Source organism: Macaca nemestrina, chromosome 11 (assembly GCF_043159975.1).
Source record: "Macaca nemestrina isolate mMacNem1 chromosome 11, mMacNem.hap1, whole genome shotgun sequence".
Classification (NCBI taxonomy): domain Eukaryota; kingdom Metazoa; phylum Chordata; class Mammalia; order Primates; family Cercopithecidae; genus Macaca; species Macaca nemestrina.
In genome coordinates this window covers 1939642-1963365 of record NC_092135.1, presented here as the reverse complement: position 1 = coordinate 1963365, position 23724 = coordinate 1939642, and the positions used below count along the sequence as shown (strand labels likewise).

General features: G+C 45.0%; 1 long non-coding RNA gene across 2 annotated transcripts in view; it reads left to right on the top strand.

Moving 5' to 3' along the window:
* Positions 1–475: 475 nt before the first annotated feature.
* LOC139356945 (uncharacterized) overlaps positions 476–23724 on the top strand; it is a 47724-nt gene continuing 24475 nt past the window's right edge. The window contains exon 1 of one of the 2 annotated variants that reach the window (XR_011609485.1): positions 476–592. This is a non-coding gene — a long non-coding RNA (uncharacterized lncRNA). Of the gene's footprint in view, positions 968–23724 lie in introns of both variants that reach the window. The other variant, XR_011609484.1, reaches the window with a different exon arrangement.

Genomic DNA, 23724 nt, shown 5'->3' with positions numbered 1-23724 from the left:
GCCAAGGTTTCCCCAGGAGAGGAAAGACATATCAGCTGTGGATGAGAGCCTCAGACCTGCCACGTGCTTACTATTCCGATTGCCTTCCCTGCGGATTTTGGACGGGCCAAGCAGTCCCCACAAATTTATAAGCCAATTCCGCATTTTATTTTTTACCCCTTCCAGAAGAATGAGTATGTTGTGCTGAGGGCTATGTCTTCAAATCCCATCACTGCTGATGTGTAATAAATATTTGTGGTTGTAGTCACTGAGATATTACCTTTGTTATGCAGAAAAGGTAATCAATACTCTGAACTTCCACCTTGGGATGTTTTTCTTCTGTCTGTAGAGCACTATACTTCTGTAGTGTAGGCATGCTGGGAAGATAGTCTTTCAATTTTGTCAATCTGAAAACTTTTTCATTTTACCTGCATGTTGTTTTGCATTTTATTGGGGTATACTAAGCATATAAATTGATGAATTTTCACAGGGTTAATACCCCTCGGTGGCCAGGACCCTGATGGAGAAGACTAACACAATCAGCGCCACAGAAGCCCTCTCACTACGCCCTCTCGAGGTGGAAGCACCTTCCAAGTTCATGGATATCCTGACTGTAATTATTGATCAATTTTGCCTATTTCTAAACTTGACATGAAGGGGACCCATGCAGTGTGCATCTTTTGTAGAATTTGCTTTGTTCACCAATACTTCCATATTTTAAAAATAGTCATAATATATGATTACATTAAGTTTTACACTTTTATTGCATTAGATATATTTATTTAGCATATTTTTCCCTCCTCACCCTCGCCAGAAGTATGTCTCTTTTTTCAACACCTGATTGTGCTTTTGGTGTTTTGACATGCTTTTGTGCACATGCTTTCTGACGTTGTGTGTGTCTTCTGTATCAGGCACTGTGCAGCCAAAGGGAACAGGTGTGACCAGGGTACTCCCTCACCCTTAATGGGGGATGGTCTGGGGACTACAGGTAAATAAGTAGTGTGATGATGGCTATAGCTAGTGTAAGCACAGGAGCCTTGGGTACTATGTAACACGAATGCATGAAATAAACAATGAGCAGTACTCCCTCTGAGGCAGCCCCGTGCACTTATTGCACACATCTTTATTACACACCCACTGGGTGTCTTCCCCTGTCCATGCCCCGGAGATACACAAACCTCACCATGTCCCAGCCCAGGTCTCTTGTAAGTTTTACTTGGGGCTGACGTGCACTCAGTGAACAACTAGAACAGTAAGGGAAAGACGTCAAGCAGTGATGCCTGGTGTCAGTGCAGCACGGAGGAGTGCTGTGAATGGGAGGAACTGGGGCAGGAAGTGCCAAAGCCCTGAGGTCTTACCCAGCTTAGTTCAGTCAGGACAAAGGGGTCTGTGTGGCTGGAGCCTCATACCTAAGGGCTGGTGAGCAGCCCAGCCTGAAACTGGGGAGGCAGCAGAGACCCAGGCACGTGGGCTTTAGGGGCGGGCCTTACCAAGGCGTTTGGTTTTCACTCTGTGTATAAAAGAAAGTCAATGCAGATCTAGAAGCTGCAGGTAAAGAAAAGGAGGAGAGGGCTCAGCAGCCTTTGGAGGAAGAGTAGACGTCCTAGGGACTGTGAGCACCAGAGGACCGTGGATCAGTCCCTTGCTTTGCAGTAGAAGTAGAGGAAGTGGTCCTGAGGAGACCCCACAAAGGCCCTTGAATGCCAGGCCAAGGACCTGGGGCTTATCCAGTAGGAAAAGAGAATTCACTGACACAGCAAATTCAAGAAAAGATCGTGACCCAAAGGAGGCTCTGGGTATTGATCTGAGGGTGACATGAAGCACAGATTTAGGAGGACATGCCTCACCCCGGCAGTGGGGAAGGCTGGTGCCCAGGCACACTGCACATTATATAAGACACTCGCAGAAAGAGTCCAAGACAACACAGCCTTCTTGCTTTCACACTTTCTAGCTCCCGGACTCACACTCTGTGCAGCTTGAGGCATTTGGACGATGCCACCTGGGTGAGATGTGAATGGGCAGCAGAAGAGCGAGGGCACAGCAGTGGGAACGTGGCCTTAGTTTCCCGTTCTGCACTGAGGTCCTAGTTCCTGTTCACTGGTGTCCCTCCAAGAGCAGACAGCACAGCTCCGTGCCCCACAGGGCTGGCTCTTGAAGAGGCTGGTTGATGGGAGCCGTGTGAGGTGAGGGTGGGGAGTGGAGCAGAGGTGTGGGAGGGGCCTCGCCGTGGATGGCTGTGGGGCCCGAGCGAGGAGGACTGGGAATTATACGCAGTAGGGAGCCCCTGGTGGCTGTTGAGCGGGGGTGGGCGTGGGAAAATGGATGTCTTAGGAACATTTGCTTGGTGGTGGTAGGCAAGATAGCTATAAGAGCATCATTTTGATAATGGAGCCAGGAAAGTGCAGTAGGATTTTTTAAAGTCATTACCTATAAATGTAGGTCTTCATTCAAAAGGGATTGTATGGATATATGCATACTTATGTTTCTAAATATGGAGGAAGCATAGTGTCTGGAGGAACATAATGATACTTTTGAGTTTTGGTCAGAAAGATATTATATGGCTCTAAATTGCTTCTGCATATGTGACCATATTTTATTCCCTTTACAGGTAAGAGATGAGAGAATGCAAGCAATAATCCCATTTTCTGGTGGGAAAATAAGCCAGTGTTTAATCACCTCCCATGGCTGTAGATAGCCAAAGAGGACAGAGCCCAGAATCCTCATAGCTTCAGGTCAGTGGGGCTGATTCTGCCTAGTGGTCTCTGCTTCCTTTACTGGCTTGTCCAATAGGAAATTAAGCCATCATGGGAAGGTCCTACATCTCAGCTGTCCACTCCAGCATCGTTAAAGAAAAAAGTATTCAAGGATGCTTGTGAAAGCACAGTCAGGCTGACTTTATTCAAGGGAAGCCATTGCCTGTCTAGGAGCAGGGACCATTGTGATGAGCTTCTCGGTGAGGGCGGGGAGAGACTGGGCTGGACTCTGAAAACGGCAAGGACACATGGTCAGGTATAGCCACAGAGCAGGGTGGAAGGGCCCGTGGGTGGAACGTGACTAGTTGGAAACCTCAGGAATGAGGGGGATTCTGGCTAAACCAACCTAACAGGACTTTTGGTGAAGTCAGGCCAGGGAGATCAAGCATCAGTGGCAGGAGTGGGGAGGGGATGAGGTGCCAGATTAGGCAGGGGGGGTGCTCAGATGATTAGCTGTTGGAGGGGGGGATTCTAGCTAAACGGACCTGGGAGGGTTCCTGCTAAAACTGGACAATGCTGAGATGAACGGGGATCTGAAAATCAGGCCTTGCTGGAAAAGAGCTCGGGTAGCTGGAGTAGAGTTTGGTCTGGGAGAGAGCCTTTGTCAGGAACCACTGGCTGCATATGGCTTTCATAAACTTGAAACCTGGGTGGGGCGACCAAAGAGTTTTATTTTATTAAATTTTAATGAATTTAAATGTAGACGTGAACACCTGTCTGTGGTTGCCGGTGGCGTCCTGAGCCGCTGCCTCGGGGTCTGGGCACTCGGCCCTGCTGGGGCTGCTTGGCTGCGGCTCAGTTGGCGCTTGTGTGGCTTTTCCCAGGCTTGTGGCCAGAGAAACATCCTTGTAATGGGGAGGCAGCAGGAGGCAGCAGGATATTGCTTCGGGGTCTTTCAAGGCATATTTGATGCGTTAAAACTCTCCGGTGAGCCAGGTGCAGTGGCTCAAGCCTGTAATCCCAGCACTTTGGGAGGCCGAGGCAGGCGGATCACAAGGTCAGGAGATGGAGACCATCATGGTTAACACGGTGAAACTCCGTCTCTACTAAAAATACAAAAAATTAGCCAGGCGTGGTGGCGGTGCCTGCAGTCCCAGCTACTCGGGAGGCTGAGGCAGGAGAATGGCGTGAACCCGGGGGGGTGGAGCTTGCAGTGAGCTGAGATCGGGTCACTGCACTCCAGCCTGGGCGGCAGAGGGAGACTCTGTCTCAAAAAAAAAAAACAAAACAAACAAACAAAAAACACACACACACACACACAAAACAAAAAAAAACCCACAAAACAAAAAAAAAAAAAACAGCCTCCGGTCATTTGGGGTTGAGCCGTTCTGGATTAAACAAAGGTGAAGGACTTCTTTATTGCAAGACCTGCTTGAGTCTTTTCTGTGCTGACCCTCTTAAAGCCCTAAGGGAAAGAGACTCAGGAAAACATGTTTCTCAAATCCATGACAATAAACCCATTCTCACAGGACGCGGAGTATACGAGGAGGTATATTTTGGAAGTTTCTGGCTTCAGACTAAGAAAAATTTGACTGAACCCTTTATTGTCCTGTCTGTGTGACTTTGAACTACGTGTTAACCTTGCTGGTCTGCAGTTCCTTAATCACAGAGTGTGCTAATGGCATCTCCCAACTCAGAGGGTCTCTGTGAGGATGGCCCAGGCTGTGTGGTTCTGGGGGTGACTAAGACACTGTCCCAGTCTTCCGTGAGCCCCAGGTGCGGTTAGTCATGGGAATGAAGGATACAGAGAAGTGCAGTTCTAACAGAAATGGCACAGAGCCTGCTGCGGACATCGGGGTCAGGACCTCCTCCTGTACCTTCCTTCTCTCCCTCTTACTTAATGCCCTGCGGCTTCCTGAGTGGGTCTGCGTTTATACAGCCATGCTCCAGGGGGCAGTCTGCCGTCCCTCCTCTGTGGTGCTTGCAGACTTCTGGTGATAGGTCGGGTTTTCCTTTGTCTGGTGGATAAATTGATGTCATTGGTGATTTTTAATGTGCAGATGTTGGACAGGATAGGGACAACTGTCGATAGAGAAAGACAAACCACTGATGCCCCAAGCCCTCAATCACTGAGTTTCTAGAAAGGGGTCTCGTCTATTTTTATTCTTTCAACTTGAGTTATTGCAGTTTTGTGTTTATCCTGGAGGACTGAGGGACAGGACACAGAGCCAAAGAGGACTACTGCAGAGCCCTACAATCTGATGGCCTTTGCCTTGCTGGGTTTTGAACTTGCTTGGAACCTGTTGCCCTTTCCTCCTTCCCTACTCCTCTCTTGGAATAGGAGTGTCATTCCTGGGCCTGCCCCGCCTTTGGATTTTGGAAGCACATAACTTGTTTGACTTCATGGTTCACAGCTGGCCAGGAACTTTGCCTGAGGATGAACGGTGCCTTGAGCCCTACGCACTCCTGACTTAGGCGCCGTGTGGACGAGGCTCTGGCATTCGGCTTCAGAGCTCATGCCGGCGCAAGTTTAGACCTTTGGGGCTGCTGGGACGGTACGAATGTGTTTACCTGTGAGAAGGACATGGATGTGGAGGACCACAGTGAAATGTTATGGACTAAGTGTTTGCGTTCCTCGCAAAATTCTCATGTTGAAGCCCCCAACCCTCAATGTGATGCTATTTAGAGATGCAGTCTTCAGTAGGTAATTAGGGTTAGATCAGGTCGGGTAGGGCCTTCGTGATGGGTTCAGTGCTCTTCCAAGAGGAGGCTCCAGAGAGTTCTCTCTCTCTCTCTCTCTCTCTCTCTCTCTCTCTCTCTCTCTCACTTTCTCTCTGCCATGTGAGGATACAATGAGAAGTCAGCCATCTACAAGCCAGGAGGAGGGCCTTCACCAGAACAAGACCAGGCTGGTACCTTGATTGTAGACTTGCAGCCTTCAGAAGCGGGAGAAAATAAATGTCTGTTGTTTAAAGCACCAGACTGTGGTATTTTGTTACCTCGATATGAGCTGGCGATGACGCCCACCTAGGACCCTGCGTTCCCTTGGGCTGAGGTTGTGTCTGCTGCTGGTCTCCAGGGCCAGGCAGAGGCCTGACATGCAGTGGGCGCTGAACTAGTGCTGATGAGCCCCAGCTCCGGGGAAGCCTGCACATTCCCAACAGCACACGGTTTTTAGTGCCTGTGAGCTCACGTCCTGGCAGAGCAACTGATTAGGAGGTGGTTGTTTTTGAGAGAAAGGGCAGAAAAACAAACAGATTTGTTTTACTTAAAAAATAATCTCCTTTATAAAAGATGGGAGTGAAGTCCAGGGATGAGGGGAGAGAGAAGAAGCCCCTGCCTGAGTGCAGAAAGCGGGTCTGTGCCTGCCGGGGAGGGGAAGGTGGGGGAAGAATGAGATACTGGTGGTGTGCGGCTCAGACTCCAGCCTGTTCTCCTCTGGGACTGCCTTCCTGGCATATGAGAGCTGGAACCTGCCAGCTGCCCTCATTTCTCCACCTGCTGTCCTGGCTACAAAGTGACTTCCCTCCCTGAGTTTGCTTTCCTCTCACTCTACAAGAAACCCTCTTCCCTAAGGGCACCAATCTGGCGAGTCGCTGGTCACTGATTCCTAGGACTGCCGTGTGGACTCAATCCATAAAACCGAGTCTCCCAGGACAGCCCTGTACCATGGAGGGGAAGAAGAGCCTGCCATGGAAGGGAGCGTGTGGAGTCCCTGTGGCGAGGAAGGCACTGCCCCACCCAGGTGCATAGTCTCCTTGAGCGACTCTAGGAAATAAATCCCTGGAGGAGAAGATTTCCAGGACTCATGCCTCAACAAAGCCTCTGCTGCCTCATAAAAATGCGAACTGGCGTGTCTGCATCAGTCCACACCCCAGAGGCGCGAAGGAGTGGTGACAGTCAGCACCCCGGATAATCAAGGTGGCCTCAGCCAGACCCTGCCCCACACTCAGCCAGAATGAAAGCAGGAGGAGAGAAATTGTGAGGTTGAAAGTCTGCTCTCCTCGGGTCGTAAGTTCTTGAAGCCGCTGCCGGGGATGCAAAGAAGAGACAGGCTTGCCATGAGGGGTGTCACGGCCTCCAGCCTGCAGCCCAGGAAACCATGCTGCTCCCTGCCCACTCAGCAAAAGCAAGGTTGTCATCATTCATGATTCTACAGGGTTTAAGAGATGAAGTGGACTCCTCCCCCCACTCAGGTCTCTCCAAAGGTTTCTCAGTAGGTGTGGCCAGATGGGTCATCATCATCGTGGCTAGGCAAAATTTAGAAATCTGAGTTGGGTCAAGTTTAATGATACTTACAAATTATCACGGCCCTGGCTCTATATTAGGAATGCCTGATAATGGAAAAATAGGTATGTATGAAGGCAGGCTGTGAGGTTGTGGAAAGAGTCAGTTTGTCCCAGGTTCAAATTCAAATTCATTATTTAATTAAATGTGAAGTCTTCTGGAAGATGCTCAACCTCTGTGAGCCCCAATGTCCTCATCTGTAAAATGGGCTTGGAGTCCTGCCCCACGGCATTTTTGCACAAGTTAAATCGGATCTAGCATGAGGACATTCCTTTTTGCCACACAATACTGGCTCACACATTGAACTTGGAAGGTAGCCCATTTATTCCAGGCAGTAGCATATGGCTGGCATGAATTTTAAACACTTTCAAGTAAGATTCAGAATTCATCCTTTTTAGTGAATTTAAAAAAAATTCATGACAGAGCAACTTCCAGGCAACAACCAGGATGAGCCCTTCTTTCAGACCCTTCTTACAGACGTCAGATGACGACAGCTCTTTGTTGGGCATTTTTCTAAGCCCAAACAAACACTGCACACCAGCAGCGCCTACGTTCAGAATCATACAATTACTGCATGTAAGAGGGGCCAGCTCTGTCTTTGAGTCAGGAGGTGCCTTTTCCATATATAAGGTCCTAAGCGTATTCCCCTGTTGCTCCCTCCGTGAAACAGAATGGCCATCCATGGAAGAATCCCCAGTGCGGAAGCAGCTGTTTCAGTGGGAAGACCCTGCTTTGAAGTCAGAAGCTCCATGATCAAACACTGGCTTCACCAGCTGTGTGACTTTGAGAAGGTTGCTTAGCATCCCCGATCCTCTGTGCCCTCAATTATCAAATGAGGCTGAAAACGACTCCCAGGCCTGCTGTGAGTGTTACATAATACAATGGATTAAACATTTGGGCCTAACACCTGACACACAGCGAGCACCCAAAGGTGCTCTGACTTCTTTGGTGTATCAGTGACATTATTTTAAACGTGTTCTTGTGTGAAGAAGCGGCCCAGAGACAGGGGAAGCTGCGGTCTCATTTCTGCATCCCTGGGCACGCCTTGCCTTTGTGTGCACAGACTCACTTTGCTGCCTTGTGCTCAGCTTGTGGAGTGCTGTCATTCTATTCTAACTGCTTTCCAGCGCCCTGCCTGGGTGCAGGAGAGATTCCCTAGAGGCCTACTATATTTTATTGCTTGGGTTCACAAAACCCAGTAATAAATGGTCGTATGTTGATGATGAGGCTGCTGACGGACTCATGGAGTGTGGTAAGGAAGCTACCCTATCCTAGCACCCTAGCATCCTGGCAGACCTTTGAGGGCACTGGCACCGGCGGCGGGGGTGAGAGTCCTGGTCAGAGCCCCCGTTGCCTTGTGTGATATTTGGAAGGCACCTGCTCCTTGGAGCCCAGTTCCTCACTTGTAAAATGGGAACGTAATGCTTCTTATTTGCTGCTCTGTATGGAGTGGATACATAAGACTAAAACGCACAGAGAATCAAACACAGGTGTTCTGTCCCCTGTCATCAATAGTGGCCTTGTTCTGAGAGTCCTCGTATTGTGAACATGAATGATGGAAATTCTAGGAGGAAGAATAACCCATGAATGGTACTAAAGCCACTGCATTTCTGTCCTGGGAAGGTCTCCCAACTTTTACATTCCTCTTTTTCATCCCAGAAAGTGAGACTTTTGTGAAGTAGAAGCCCATGCTGGCTCTGCCTCGTTTTGTTGTTTTCTGAAGGACGACCTGTTATCTCTTTAGATTAGTAGCAATAATACTGATGATAATGGCAATAATAATAGCAGTTTATATTTCTCGAACACAGGGTGCTAAGTAGACACGTTTATATTACATAGTACCCTAGACAGTAGTGGTTGCCGTTCTCATTTCACAGACGAAAAAAAAAAAAAATAAGTCTCAAATATGTTAAGTGGCTGAATTCCAGGCTACTCAGTAAGTGAATGGCAGAATACAAATTCATAGCTACTCAGTATGGGGACAAAGCCCAGTGAACTTTCTTCTTCCGCATTATGTGGTTTTTTTGTTTGTTTGTTTGTTTGTTTTGTTTGTTTTGTTTTGTTTTTACAAGGACCTCCCTTTTGGTCTGATACTTCCAGCATCCTGCACAGGGTCTGACCCTTTCTAAGAAGGTGTTAAATGAACGAATGAAGGACGGAATGCGTGCCTGAATACATCAGGGGCTCAATTCAAACTCTCTTGCAACCATGACTCATTGAGAGACATACTTTTGGTTCCGGCCAAATTAACATATTTTTCTCCTGCTTGGCTGTGCATTCCCTAGGGACAAATGACTCTGATGCACCGACCCACTTTTTATGCTTCCAGTAGCTCCTGCCAGGCAGGGAGGCCGCTGTGCTCATCTGGCTCTGAGTACGTCCTAGCCTGAGAGCTGAACCCAGACAGGAGGCAGGAGCACACACACTTCCACGTTGCCTACCTCTCTTGCGATGTGTGCAGGAAACGGGGAGATTAATAGACCATGGGGCGGTGACGTGAAGAGATGGAGGCCCCAAGGCAGGCACGGTCACCGGATTGCCCCAGAGCAGCGGGATCTGTCTTGAACTGTTCCTCCTGCCGGAGGACTATCCTCCCCTCGCGACCTTGGCTGAGCAGCTGGTGGCTTTCTCAGGACTCTCTTTTGTTAAAAACAGGAAAATAACCCAGATTCAAGTATGAACACGACTGTCTTTGTGAGAGCTTCCTGCCTAGGGACCTTTCCCTACCTTGAGAGAGAACAGAAAGACCACATACAGAGCGTCTGAGGTGCTCGGCTTGGAGAGGGAGCTGCGTCCACAGGAGCTTTTATTATTGACCTTCCAGTGAAATTGAACTGGGCTACCTCCCCTCCACTGCTAGAATGCTGTGAATCCTCACGGCACAATTACACCCAGCGTCTTGCTCAAGGTCACAGTTAGGAGGCGACCCAGCCTGCCCTGGAAGCCCAGCCTGCACCCCGCCTGCGGGTTTTAGACAGACCCAGGGCTGCTCTGTGCAAGGTGCTTCCTTGAGCATGTTATGTAACAATCTCATTAACCAGCCATGGCAGGCCTATTTTCACATCGATTTTAAGTGTGAAAAGACTCAGGCTCAGACTGGTAAAAACACATCCCAGCTCACAAAATTGGCAAAGGCGTGTGCCCAGGTGTGTCCGAGCCTTTAACCCTGAGCTGTCGTTTGTGACTCTCTTGCTGCACCGCGCCCTCCTACTGTAAGGTGAGGAGCTCTCTAGGCTCAACAGCTGCAGGTGCAGGGATGGGTCTCTGTGGGGGGTTTCTGGTCTCCTTAGGAAGCCTGACCCATGAGATCCTTTTGGTTTTCCATCCAGCCTTCACAAAGATCACCGCAGAGCCCTGACTGCGAGTCTCTCTGAAAAACTCACGGCTCTTGTTGACCCCCCTTTAATTAAGAGACAACCCCAGAGGCTGCTGAAGCACAGGCCATCCAACTTCTAGAATAAGTTACCAGCTGAAGGAGTAAGGGGCTGAATCAAAGCCTGAGGGTCAAGCCAGGGAGAATCTGCCTTTCACAGTGAGAGCCTTGCTGTTCCAGGATGGGGGAAGCGGGGGTGATGGGTGATTTTACTCAGAGGTGCATGTGCTGATCTTGACAGATAGAAACGTGCACTTCTGTCTTTCTCATTTTGACAACGAGTCATGAAACAAAACTGTGTCTTCTCCTCTTTATCTGCACGCACACTATTTAGCAAAGGGCTGGACACAGGGTGGGCGTTCCCATTAATGGCTTGTTCAGTAGTAAAAACCAAATTTGTCTCAGGTTCATTCATTCATTCATAAAATATTAACTTAGGTAATTAGCTAAGAAATTGACAGTAAACTGAACGTTGTTGTTAAAATTGTCATGTAAAAAAGCCATGATACTTTCTTGTAGGACACAGCCTGGCAGAGACAGCCAATAATTACAGAAGATACTTAAGTGTACAATAGAACAAGACTCACCAGGTGTCTGGCCTATTCGGGGATCAAGGAAATATTTGCGAAGAGCGTGACTGTTCAGCTGATGTCTGACTTGATTAAGTGAAGAGGGGAAAGAAGCATTCCAGAGGGAACAGCATGTGCAAAGGTCCTTTGGCAGGTGGGAGCGGGTGCTTAGGAAAGACTCAAAGATGGTGTGTGGGTGGAACAGAGAGAGAGATGGTGCCCAGGAGGCTATGGAGGTGCGGGAGGGAAGTGAGGGACCAGACAGAACCTGTATACTCTGTTCATGAGGTTGCTTTGTCTGCTTTAAAAAAAATCTTTAACTATCTTTATCCATGCAAGTGTTGAATGATGTTAAACACGTTAAAGAGGCACCACATGTTCGCTGGCATTATCCCGTGTGTGTGCTTCTTTTACACATCATGCTGCCTGCCTGCAGTTGGAAGAGGTCAGAGAGGGCTTGAGGAGACCGGTTTAAAGACCTGCTGCCACAGTCCAGGAATGAAGGAAGGTGGCTTGGACCAGGTGGACGTGGTGGTGGCAGTGAAGAACAAAGGAGAGATTAGTATGTTCGGGAGGTAAAGCCACAGTTCCTGTATGTACAGACAGAACCTTGGCTGGTGCAGGGTTCTTGGCTGCCCTTTTGAGCAGCTCTCAGGCAGGGACAGAATCTGCTCACTCAGTTCTGGTACCCAGAATACCAGCTCTGCCCTCTGCGTAGTTGTGGTGAAACATTCATACCAGGCAGAATGTCTTACTGGAACAAAGCACTGCTGTTTGTCAAGGTCAAGTTTCCTTTCTTCCACTATCCATTTTCTAAGGCCTAACTCAGGCCCTCTCCATCCAGGAACCCTCTGCAGCCACCACAACCCTTGGTGACTGCTCCTGCCTCTGAACTATGTGAGAGATTCCGGGTTCACTTCTCTGCAACTCACCTCAGCCCTGAGAGCTGGAACAGGCTGGGTGCAGGGCACAGTCCTGCCTGGGCCTCGCTTTCCTCCTTTGTCAAATGAAGAGGAAGGACCAATTCTGTTTAATGTCTGCCTGGCTGTGCAGTTGGCTGTTCCCATGACGAGTGTGCACTTTGAAGGCCTTGTGGAGACTCGTGAACCCTTCTCTCTCTTTTTTTTTTTTCGAGACGGAGTCTCGCTCTGTAGCCCAGGCTGGAGTGCAGTGGCCGGATCTCAGCTCACTGCAAGCTCTGCCTCCCGGGTTTACGCCATTCTCCTGCCTCAGCCTCCCGAGTAGATGGGACTACAGGCGCCCGCTACCGCGCCCGGCTAGGTTTTTTGTATTTTTTAGTAGAGACGGGGTTTCACCGTGTTAGCCAGGATGGTCTTGATCTCCTGACCTCGTGATCTGCCCGTCTCGGCCTCCCAAAGTGCTGGGATTACAGGCTTGAGCCACCATGCCCAGCCGAACCCTTCTCTCTTAATCTATCTTTTGAAGGTGTGCCCAGTTCCGTCATAGCTGTATCTCCTTGTGCATCAAACATGGCTTACACTCCTCTGCACACCTCACAGTGGGTGCACAGTGAGCGTTTGCTGATTTGATTTGATATGCTTTGATTTGACTTGACTTGAATGTTGGCTTCAAGGCCAAGATCAGAACCAGGCAGCCTGGGAAAATCTGCCCAGTCATGACCTGAGCTCTGGCTATCGGTCACTGCTGTTGGGATGTGGCATGAGCTAAGTCAGCAGCAGAAAAAGAGGCGGATGGTATGAAGTGGGGTTGGGGGTTGTACTTGAGCTGAGATAGGCAGAGGGGAAACTGCAGGAATCAGCCCATTAATTTTATATTTAGTTTTGTAATGCAAGCACATAGTTACTAGACAAAACAACACTGAAAAGATCATGAGATAAAACGCAGATTCCACTGCATCCCTTCCAAGCACCCATTCCAACATTTTTGGCTTTCTTCTTGCACTTATAGTCATATTCTGCAATAGAGGCTGGCACTACTGCTTCTGTGTGCATCTGTCTCATGCATTATTTGTTGCTGCTGCTTTGTGTGAGATTCAGATTCAGCCCTCTTGCATCTCCCCGACATCCCTCGCCTGCTTCTTCCTCCCACACCCCAAGGTCCCCATCCTTCCAATCCAGTCCCTCTCCTTTTTCATTACACCCATGCTCACTGTGCTCCACACTCATCCGTCTCATCTAAAGTGTGTTTAGGTGCACAGGTCATGGGTCCCAGGCACCACTGCAGAGGGACGGCTGCCTAGGAGAGTCCTGCAACAGAGAGGAATTGCATCCCTACCCCGCCTTCCCTCACATTCTGTTGAGTTTTTGGGCACATGTCATTTGGGAGCTGGGGACAGTACATTTTTCCCTAGGGGCAGATATATTTGGGTTAACATTCTAAGCACTGGGGAATATCTTTTTTCTTTCATTTTGTGAGTATAAGGCCAATATTTTGATATTTGCATATGTTCTATTTAGTGGTCATATTCATAAAAATGCATCCAGAGGTTATGGGCTGAATTCCTTTGGCTTTGGGCATGATGAAGGAACCAACCAGATATCATTTCTGGTTGAAGACAGATCATGTTACAGTTGCTGAAGAACATCAGCACTCTCCAGGCTCTAATAAATTGTCAGGGTGATAAAAAAATATGTGCTATAAATCTGACGAGAATTGGAAGTAGGGAAATGCCATAAAATTCGTAGGAAGTTCTGCTTCTAGGGAGTTGTGAAAGGGATTTTTCCCTATTTCTCTAGATAAGTAAAATGAAAAATCCTGGACATTAGATAGAAAAGAACATTTCAGGAGGACTTAGAAAGGTGGGAGAAGAAGGCAGACTGGCCAGGCACCTCAGCATTGAGAAACAACACATTCAAGTTGTAAGGATTTTCTTTTTTACTTCATGTGTCTTGTGGAAATCTCAACAGACACAGAAACAAAATAAAATGACAGATTTAAGCCCCAACAAATCAGTAATTACACTGAATGTAAGTGGTCTAAATACACCAATTAAAAGTAAAAGATTGGCAGACTGAAAACTAAACAACGCTCTTCTAAATAATTCATGGTCAAGAGAAAGTCTCCAAAGAATTTTTAAAATAGCACACTAAATTGAAAGAAAATAAAAATACAACATATCCAATTTGTGGGACACAGCTAAAGTAATGTTGAATGGGAAATATAAAGAGGAAAAGGTAAAAATTAATAATCTCTGGTCTTAAGAATCTAGAAAAAGGAGAACAAAATGAGTCCAAATTAAGCAGAAGGAAGGAAATAAGCCTAAAATAGAAATCAATAAAATTTTAAACAAAAACAATAAAAAATAAAACAAAGAATAGGATCATTATAAGATAAAAGAAATGGACAAATATGTAGCCAGACTGACAAAAAAAGAGAAGACACAAGTTACTAATATCAAGAATGAAATGGGATATTATCAAAGGAATAGCAATGGAATGTTACAAACAAGTCTACACACATAAGTATACAACTTACACTGGACCAGTGCCTCAGAAACACAAATCACCACAATCCACCAGATACAAAGTAGATAGTTTTAATAGTTCTATAACTATTAGAGCAATTGAATTTATCATTTAAAAACTGCCTCCTGTTTGCTGCAAATCCCCAGGCTCAAATTGTTTTACTGGAAAATTCTACCAAACATTTATAGGAGAATTAATTCTAATTCTACACAAACTGTACAGATGATAAAAGAGAAAGAAACATTCCTCAGTTCATCCTATGAAGCTATTGTCACCCTGATACCCAAACCAGGCAAAGACAGTAAAACAAACACAGCAAAACCCAGACTACATACTGATATTTCTCATGGCTATAGATGCAAATATACTTAGCAAAATATTAACAGATAGAAGTCAGCAATATAGAAATAATCATACTGTGACAAAGTGAGGTTTATTCCAGGGATGACGGGCTAGTCGGTATTTGAAAGTCAAGCCATGCAATCCATCATATCAACAAACTAAAGGAGAAAAATTATATGATAATATCAATCAATGCAGAAGAAGCACTTGCCAAAATTCAACACTCATTCTTGAAAAAAGCTTTCAGCAAACTAAAAATAGAAGGGAACTTCCTGAAATTAATAAAGAACATCTTCAGAAGTCCTATGGCTGACATTTATTCTTAGTAGTGAAAGATTAAAGGTTTTATGTCTAAGATTGGGGAAAAGGGAAGACTGCTCTCACCACTCATATTTGTGACATCTTATGCTGGATGTTCTAGCCAGTGCAATCCGGCAAGAAAATGAATTAAAAACCAAGCAGATTGGAAAGAAAGAAATAAAATTGTCCCTTTATGCAGGTGACATGATTTTCTCTAGAAAATCGTAAGGAATTTACAAATAAACACCTAGAACTAGTAAGCAAATTCACAGTAACTAATAAGCAAAATCACAGACGAAATCAATTGTATTTATACATACTAGCAAGGAACACATGGGGACCAAAATGACAAACACAATCCTTTCAAACTACACATCTAACAAAGAAATGAAATAATTACCTATAAATCTAACGAAGTAAATATACCTGACTACATACTAAAAGTCATTCACAAATCTACCTGACTTACATGCTAAAAACTACAAAGGACTAATCAAAGAAATCAAAGATGAAAGAAGGCATTCACTTATTAGAAGATTCAACCCAGTAAAGATAGCAATTCTTCTCAAATTGATACAGAGGTTCAATGCCATTCTTATCAAAATCCCAGCAATACTTTTTTGTGAATACAGGCAAGGTTTATTCTAAAATGTATATTGAAAGGCAATGGAACTAAAAATAGCTAAAACAATTATGAAAAGAGGTAAAGTGGAGGTATCAGCGTAGCTGATTGCAAGACTTCTTATATAGACTATGCGGTCTTGGAGGAGGGATAGACACTTGGAAGGAGAATAGACGCATAGATCAATGGGACACAATAGAGAACCCAACGTAGGCTTACACAGATATGCCAAAGAGATTTCTCACAAAGGTGCGAGAGCAATTCAGTGGGGGAAATTATAGCCTTATAATGTTGGAGCAATTAGGCATTCATAGGTCAAAAAATGAACTTCAACCAAAATCTCACATCTTTTGCAAAAATTAATGCAAAATGAATCATAGGTGTACATGTAAAATGTAAAATTATAAAGCTTGAGAAAAAAAAAACAAGAAAATCTTTAGGATTTAGGGCTCGAACTCTTTAAGTTTACAAAATGTAAATTTCTGGGAAAAACTGATAAATTTGGATTCATCAAGGTTAGAAACTTTTGCTCTGTTAAAAAAAATAACCTGTCAAGAAGATGAAAAGACAACCTTCAAAGTGAGAGAAAATATTTGTAAACCATAAAACAACTAGTAACTAGAATATTTAGATAGCAGTCAAAACTCAACAGTAAAAAGTACAACAAAACAATCTAATTATAAAATGGACAAAAACCATGAAGACAGATTTCACCATAAGAAATATAGATGAGGATGGTTAACATCATTAGCAATTAGGGAGATGCAAGCTCAAAGCACAATAAGATACCACTACTTACCTATCAAAATATCTAAAATAGAAAATAGTGACAATGTCAAATGCTGTCCAGTATTTTGAGAAACTTGATCATTCTTACATTGTTGGTGGGAAAGTAAAATGGTACAAACACTCTCAAAACAGCTTGAAAGTTTCTTGAAATACTAAACATACAACTATCACACAACCTGGTACTGAACTCCTGGACATTTATCCAGAGAAATGAAGACTGATGTTCACACTAAAACCTGTACATGAATGTTTCTGTGTATTATTTTATTGGTGATAGCCAAGAACTGGAAACAACTCAATTTTTCTTCAATGGGTGAATGGCTAAAGAAACTGTAGTACATGCATACCATGGGCTACTGCTCAGGAATGGAGGCATCGTGGGGACACATGCAACCACCTGGATGAAGCTCTAGAAAATTATGCTGAAACATCCTTCTTCCAAAATGTCATATACTACATTAATATAATATTCTTGAAATGATTATAAAACGTAAAGACAGATTAATAGTTTCCCAAGTCAAAGAGGGGATGAAACTGGGAAGAAGGTGGATGAGGACGTGGAAGGGCAACCTGAGAGGTCCTTGTGGTTATGGAAACATTCTTTATTTTGACTGCATCAATGTCAATATCCTGGTGGTGATATTACACCATCATTTTGCAAAATTAGATTATTAAGATGAACTATGTGAAAATGCACTAGATCTTTCTATATTACTGCATGTGAACCTACAATTATGTCTAAACATTTTTAATTAAAAAATTCTGTGAACCTTAATTTCAGAACAAAATTGGATTTTAGAGGTTGATGTAGTTGTATCTTGTCTGAACTTTAATTTCTGCTGGGGACTTCATAATGGGAGAGATTTTATATTTACATTTGGAGCAGCTATCAATATGTTGTTGGCATTTTGTGATGGAATATCTTATGTTTTTAATATTGTTGGAAAATTTTGATGAGCTGTATTGGACAGTGTGGCTGGACATAATTTGGAATGGGAAACAGAGAAGCAAATTCATTTTTAACCTTGAGAACAGAGTGTCCTTGGAGTCCACTTCCATTCTAGAGCCTTCTGGGGACAAAATCCACAGTAGCCACCAGCAACCCTAGGAGGAGTCCACAAAGGAGAGTTGGCCTCATGTATGACGATCAGGACTGCCTTGAAGGCCCCATGCTGGATTGATGATATGATTGATGGTTATGACCATTATGTTAAGAAATAAAAAATCTGGCAGTTATTGAGGGGTGGGAGTTGTGAGTCAGGAGAATGATATGAAAGCAAGGCCTGCTGGGTGGTGGGGATTTGACTGGCTTCTCTGCAAGCTTGGGAGAAGCAGCTGCACATGCTCGACTCAACCCTTCCTTTCTCTCAAAAAAAAAAAAAAAAAAAAAAAAAAGAATGGCAGTCTCTCTTCCTCCACACCACTGGAGATTCCACAGGGGCAGGCCCTCAGAGAGACCCATGTTGGTGGGCACGCTAGCAAGCACACCTGGCTAACTAACCTCCACCATATTCTCCTCTTCCTCTGATCACTATCTTTCAGTTGGTTCTGAATTTATTTGGGAATAAAAGGGGGTGTTCTGCGTCGAATTCCTGGAAATCTCAGCTTCCTTTAGTTAGCAAAATGACTGAGCACCCACTCTGCATTGGTCATTGTGCCAGAAGATGAGATCCAGCTCTGTATATAGGACCACAAGAACCGTAGGGGCTTGAGTGAGAATTTTTCTGAGATCACACACATGGACCCCAAGCCTTCTATCATAGTAACGTTCACTGCATATGTGCTTTCTTCATATTCATGGCAAGGTGTTTGCAAAAATGGTCATAAGGGTTTCCCTCCCTTTATCCACCCTTATGCTGTTCCATCCTGTAACAACACTAGGCTAAGCCTATAACTTGCTAGCCACGGGGTCAATCACATCTGGCTCCATAAGCAGAGATTTGAAAAATGCCTCGCATATTGGGGCTCTTTCTTGCTACTGTTAGAAACCTGTGACCACCACCATGCGAGCCTGGCTAGTCTAATGGATAGTGAGAGACACAGGGACCCCTTGTTCCCGTTGCCTCAACTGACAGGAATAGGCGAGTGAGACCATTCAGTCCAGCCAGACCAGCAGAGCTCCCAGCTGACCACAGAATCATTGAGTAACAATAAATATCCATTACTTTAAGTTACTAAGTTTTAGGGTGGTTTGTTATGCTCCAAAAGCTAACTGAGACGACGGTTCTTAGGCATTTGTTCAAGGTGTTGACTCTTGTCGCCGTCAGTTTGTGGCTTTACCCTAACATGTCAGAAACCTTCAAAGGTGACTTTAATTCCCCATGCTATCAACAGAAATAAAGGTATTTGATACATAAACTCCCACTGTTTTATATTCAACCATGACTCTGCCACTGGGGTTCGGCCGTTCTCCATGATAAAATCTCCCATAGAAGGAAACGAGGATTCCTCCCTTGCACTTCTGAGTGCGCTCTTCTTTGGCAGCTACCGGTGCCAGCACCATCACACTGCAGTGACAAGACACTCACCCTCGCCACCGCAATTCTCTTTCTATTGATTTTCTTGTAGAGAGATTTTGGTCACAGCCCACATTGCCCATAAAATCTTTATGTCATCATTAACACTGCAGAATCGTAGAAACTCAGCTTTATTTAGTGCTATGTTATGTACTGTGCAGAGGTGGGGGCTGCCTAGGCCTCCAGAGGTGTTGCAGTGAGTCAGGCTGGCTTGTGTCTGGAGCACCCACAACTATCCTACTCTTTTTCTCATTCCTTCCTCTGCTGTCTCTGTTTTCTTTTTTTTCTTTTTTTTTTTTCGTACTCACATTACTGGAGTTTTCCACACTGTACATCACTGTGAGTTCCCTGGGGACAGGGACTCTTCATATCCATCTTCATTTCCCACCCTCCAGTTCTGTATATGGAGTGTGTCAGGTGAGGAGTGAAAGTTGGATGCCCGGAGGGTTGAGTTCAATTCAGCTAATTCATTCCGCACATCCTTATTGAGCTTGCACTGCATGAAAGACACCAGGTAAGCATGCCATCTGGAACAGCAAACAAGATAGACATGGTCTTGTGTCCTCACACAAATAAATGTCTAGTTATAAAGTGTGATGGTTTCCTTGAGAATAAAGCTCAAAGGGAATAAGAAGATCTTATTGGTGTTGAAAGGTTGGGGTAAGCTTTTATACAAAAGGGATTTCAGTTGCTTACGGAAGCAGGGATCATCTAGGCATTGCAAGTCTGGGACCATTGATGGACACGGTATTCTATCAACAGTGCTCCCTGGAGTAATGCAGTCCAGTGACTCTGAGGCACAGGATGAGGGCTTTTCTAGAAAGGGAAAGAATATGCAACCATCCATAGGTGGGAACATGCTGGAATTAAAAGGAAGCCGTACACCAGGAACATAGTGAGGTCCACCTCCATCCAATAACCACTTCTTTAACATTCCTGTTGTTTGTAAAGCAGGGTGCTAGTGGAGTTTCTTAGAGACATGTACTGTTGGACATCTGTGCTAGGAGTGCAAAGGTTACCTCTGGGCTGAAGATGCAGGTGAGCAGCCTTCGGCTTATAGATGGAAGGAATGGGAAGAGGCAGAATCAACTGGATGGAATCTGCAAGTGAGATGCGAGCTGGCTGGGGACAGAGCCCTCAGGAGGACGAACAGCTGAGTACAGGCAGAGGCACAGGAGCTCAGGAGGAAGGAGGAGGTGTTGGGAGAATGGCGAATGACATGCAGGAAGAGAGTGCCTGGAGGATGAAGAGACCCAGGTCAGCGGGGACTCCCCTGTTGCTTGGCTCCTTCTGCTCCCCTGACTCACAGTGTGGCCCCTCTGATGACTTCTCATCTTGTGGTGGATCTGCTTGCTTGTCTTCCTCCCAGCCCTCCATAACTGGGGCCATGTCTACACACTTCCGACTCTGTGAACCCAGCCCGGATGCTAAGCACATGATAACTTCTGGCTCAGCAGCCACGGACCTTAGCCAGAAAGCTCAGGACCCCCAGGAGCCTTCCTCATTCCTGCATTTACACTCACCCTTCTCACTCCCAGCCTGAGTTCAATGCCCTCTTCTGAGTTCCCTGGATACACAGTGTATCTCCATTATTGTCCTTATGTTGTGCCGCACATTCCCCCAGACACAGACCCCGAGCTCAGGATTTGAGAGCTAGTTGTTTATTTGGGAAGTATAGGGATGCCAGGAAGGAAAGATAGCCAATCAATACGTGTTATTAAGTCAGACAACACTGGACAATGAAACTTGGCCAATGCCATATACTCGGAGTTTTCCCAGCTAAGAGATGAGGGAACTGAAATATTTATATACTGTGATGGTTAATATTAGGTGTCGACTTGATTGGATTCAAGGATGCCCAGATAGTGGTAAAGTGTGGTTTCTGGGTGTGTCTGTGAAGGTGTTGCCAGAGGAGACTGACATTTGATTCAATGGACGGGAAGAGGAAGACCCACCGTCAATGTGAGCGGGCACCATCTCATCAGATGCCAGCATGGCTAGAACAAAGCAGATGGAAGAGGGTGGGTCCTGGCTTGCTGAGTCTTCTGCCTTTCATCTTTCTCCTGTGCTGGATGCTTCCTGCCCTTGGACATCAGACTCCAGGTTCTTCAGCCTTTGGCCACAAACTGAAGGCTGCACTGTTGGCTTCCCTGCTTTTGAGGCTTTGAGGCCTGGACTGAGCCACTACTGGCGTCACGACTTGCCTATCGTGGAACTTTGCCTTGTGATAGTGTGAGCCAGTTCTCCCTAATACACTCCCTTTCCTATATACATATACCCTAGTAGTTCTGCTCCTCTGGAGAATCCTAACACACTATCAACTCCTGACACTCACTGGATGAGGGCATGTGTGTGTGTGTGTGTGTAGAGCTCTTCTCATTGGGGGCAGTGTGACCTTATATAATTCTGGAAAATGCTGCTAGGCACAGAAATGAAGATCCTGGAAGCTAGAGTTCACTAAAACTGCTAAAGTCAGAGGAACATGGGTGGATCATAGTCAGAATCTGCCTCAACTGATCACAGACAGAATCTCTATCTATCTATCTATCTATCTATCTATCTATCTATCTATCTATCTATCTATCTATGTACCTACCTATCTATCTATCATCTATCTATGCTATTTATCTATTTGTGTCTGTCTACGTATCTATGTATCTATGTATCTATGTATCTATCTATCTGTCTATTATCTATCTATCTATCTATCTATGTATCTATCTATCATCTTTCTACCTGTCTCTGCCACCCTCTCTATATCTGGGTCTAAATTTCTTGGGCCTAGCCCACGTCTGGTGCCTGGAAAGAACATGAATGTGAGGTGGATGAACAAATCTATAAGTGAAATAAGGCAAGGCTACTTTGAAGGGTTGATTTCATGTGTCTTATGCTCTGGAAGGCTAGGGAAATTTGTAGGGCTTTTAGGAGGATGTAGAGAAAAGCAATAAACTTGCCCCAAGGAATTTTTCCTGTATGATTAAGAAAGAAGCTTTTAACTAACTCATCTTTGTCACTCAATTTGGCAATTCAAACATCGCCTTTCAAAATTTTCATTATAATATTTTAAAAGTCAATTTGTCCTATAATGTTTATTCAGAAAAGAGTATGGCCTCTCCCCTCATTTCTCCAACTTCCTCTTCCCCAGATGCAACTGATTTACTGTATTTTAGCTGTCCTGCTTCTGTTTTAATGTCGATGTTCACCCCCATCTCTAAATAAAACGCCTGCAGCGTTGCCTCTTGCCTGTTCAATTTTAGGTGTTGAGGATTGACCATTCACTCTATTAGGTGAAGATCTCTCTTATTGATCTCTAGTAATGGATCTTACTCTGTTATTGATCTCTTTCTTCACTTCTACTCCACACCTTTCCCTTCCACCCCGACCCAAGTGGTATGGTAGTAATCATGCCATTGCCATTGCCAGCTAAACCATGGATTGCCTTTTTTCCTCTAGTTACACTATTTTTTTTCTTTTCCTTGGAGTATATATTTCCCTCCTTCTCTTTTTTTCCCTCTATCTCTATTTTCAATGAATTTATCACAAATTTGACCAAAAATTCCCTTGAAATGTTCAGACAAATCTGTTGTCTGTTGATCTTATCCTGGTGAGGAAGCCTGGCCCAGAGCTCTGATGGCTCCCTGTGTGTGTAGCTGACTCCAGGTCTGGTGCTGGCTGTCACTCCTGTGGTCCTCCTTTCCTCTGATCCTGGGGGTGTCTTTCTCTCTACTGTTGGGCTCCACTCTTTCAAGCACTCCAATATTCTTCTTTCTTACTTTACTCTTCTTTATAGAACAGATCTTCCAGTAGCTTCCTGACAAAAAGTGCTTGGGAGATAATTTTTTGAGACTATGTCTCACGAAAAAATTACCCTGAGTTGGCATGGATGTGGTGAACAGGGAACACCTCTACGTGGCTGGTGGGAATGTGAACTAGTACAGCCACTGTGAAAAACAGTGTGGAGATTACTTAAAGAACTAGAAGTAGATCTACCATTTGATCCAGCAATCCCACTACTGGGTATCTACCCAGAGGAAAAGAAGTCATTATATGAAAAAGATACTTGCACACACTTGTTTGTGGCAGCGCAATTTGCAATTGCAAAAGTGTGGAACCCACCCAAATGCCCACCAGTCAATGAGTGGATAAAGAAACTGTGGTATGCATATGTGATGGAATACTACTCAGCCGTAAAAAGGAATGAATTAATGGCATTCACAGCAACCTGGATGGAATTGGAGACCATTATTCTAAGTGAAGTGACTCAGGAATGGAAAAACAAACATCATATGTTCTCACTCATAAGTAGGAGCTAAGCTATGAGGATGCAAAGGCATAAGAATGACACAATGGTCTTTGGGGACTCAAGGAAAAAGGGTGGGAAGGGGATGAGTGAAAAAAGACTACAAATTGGGTGCAATGTATACTGCTAAGGTGACAGGTGCACCAAAATCTAAAAAATCACCACTGAAGAACTTACTCAGGTAACCAAACACCACCTGTTCCTTAATAAACTATGGAAATAAAAAAAATTTTTAAATACTATAAAGATTACTAACTATAGAAAAAATTACTTATTTTACCCTTATATTTATGTTACCTTTATATCTGAGTTGTAGTTTTAAATTTTTTTTTTCAGAATTTAAAGGCATTTTTTGGTTGTCTCCTGTCTTTTAGGGTGGCTTTTGAAAACTCAGATGACATTCTCCTCCTTGATTCTTCATGTTTCACCTTGTTTTTCTGCCTAGAATCTTACGGAATCTTTTCTTTGTCGTCCATGTTCTGAAATTTCACGGCGATGTGCCCTGGAG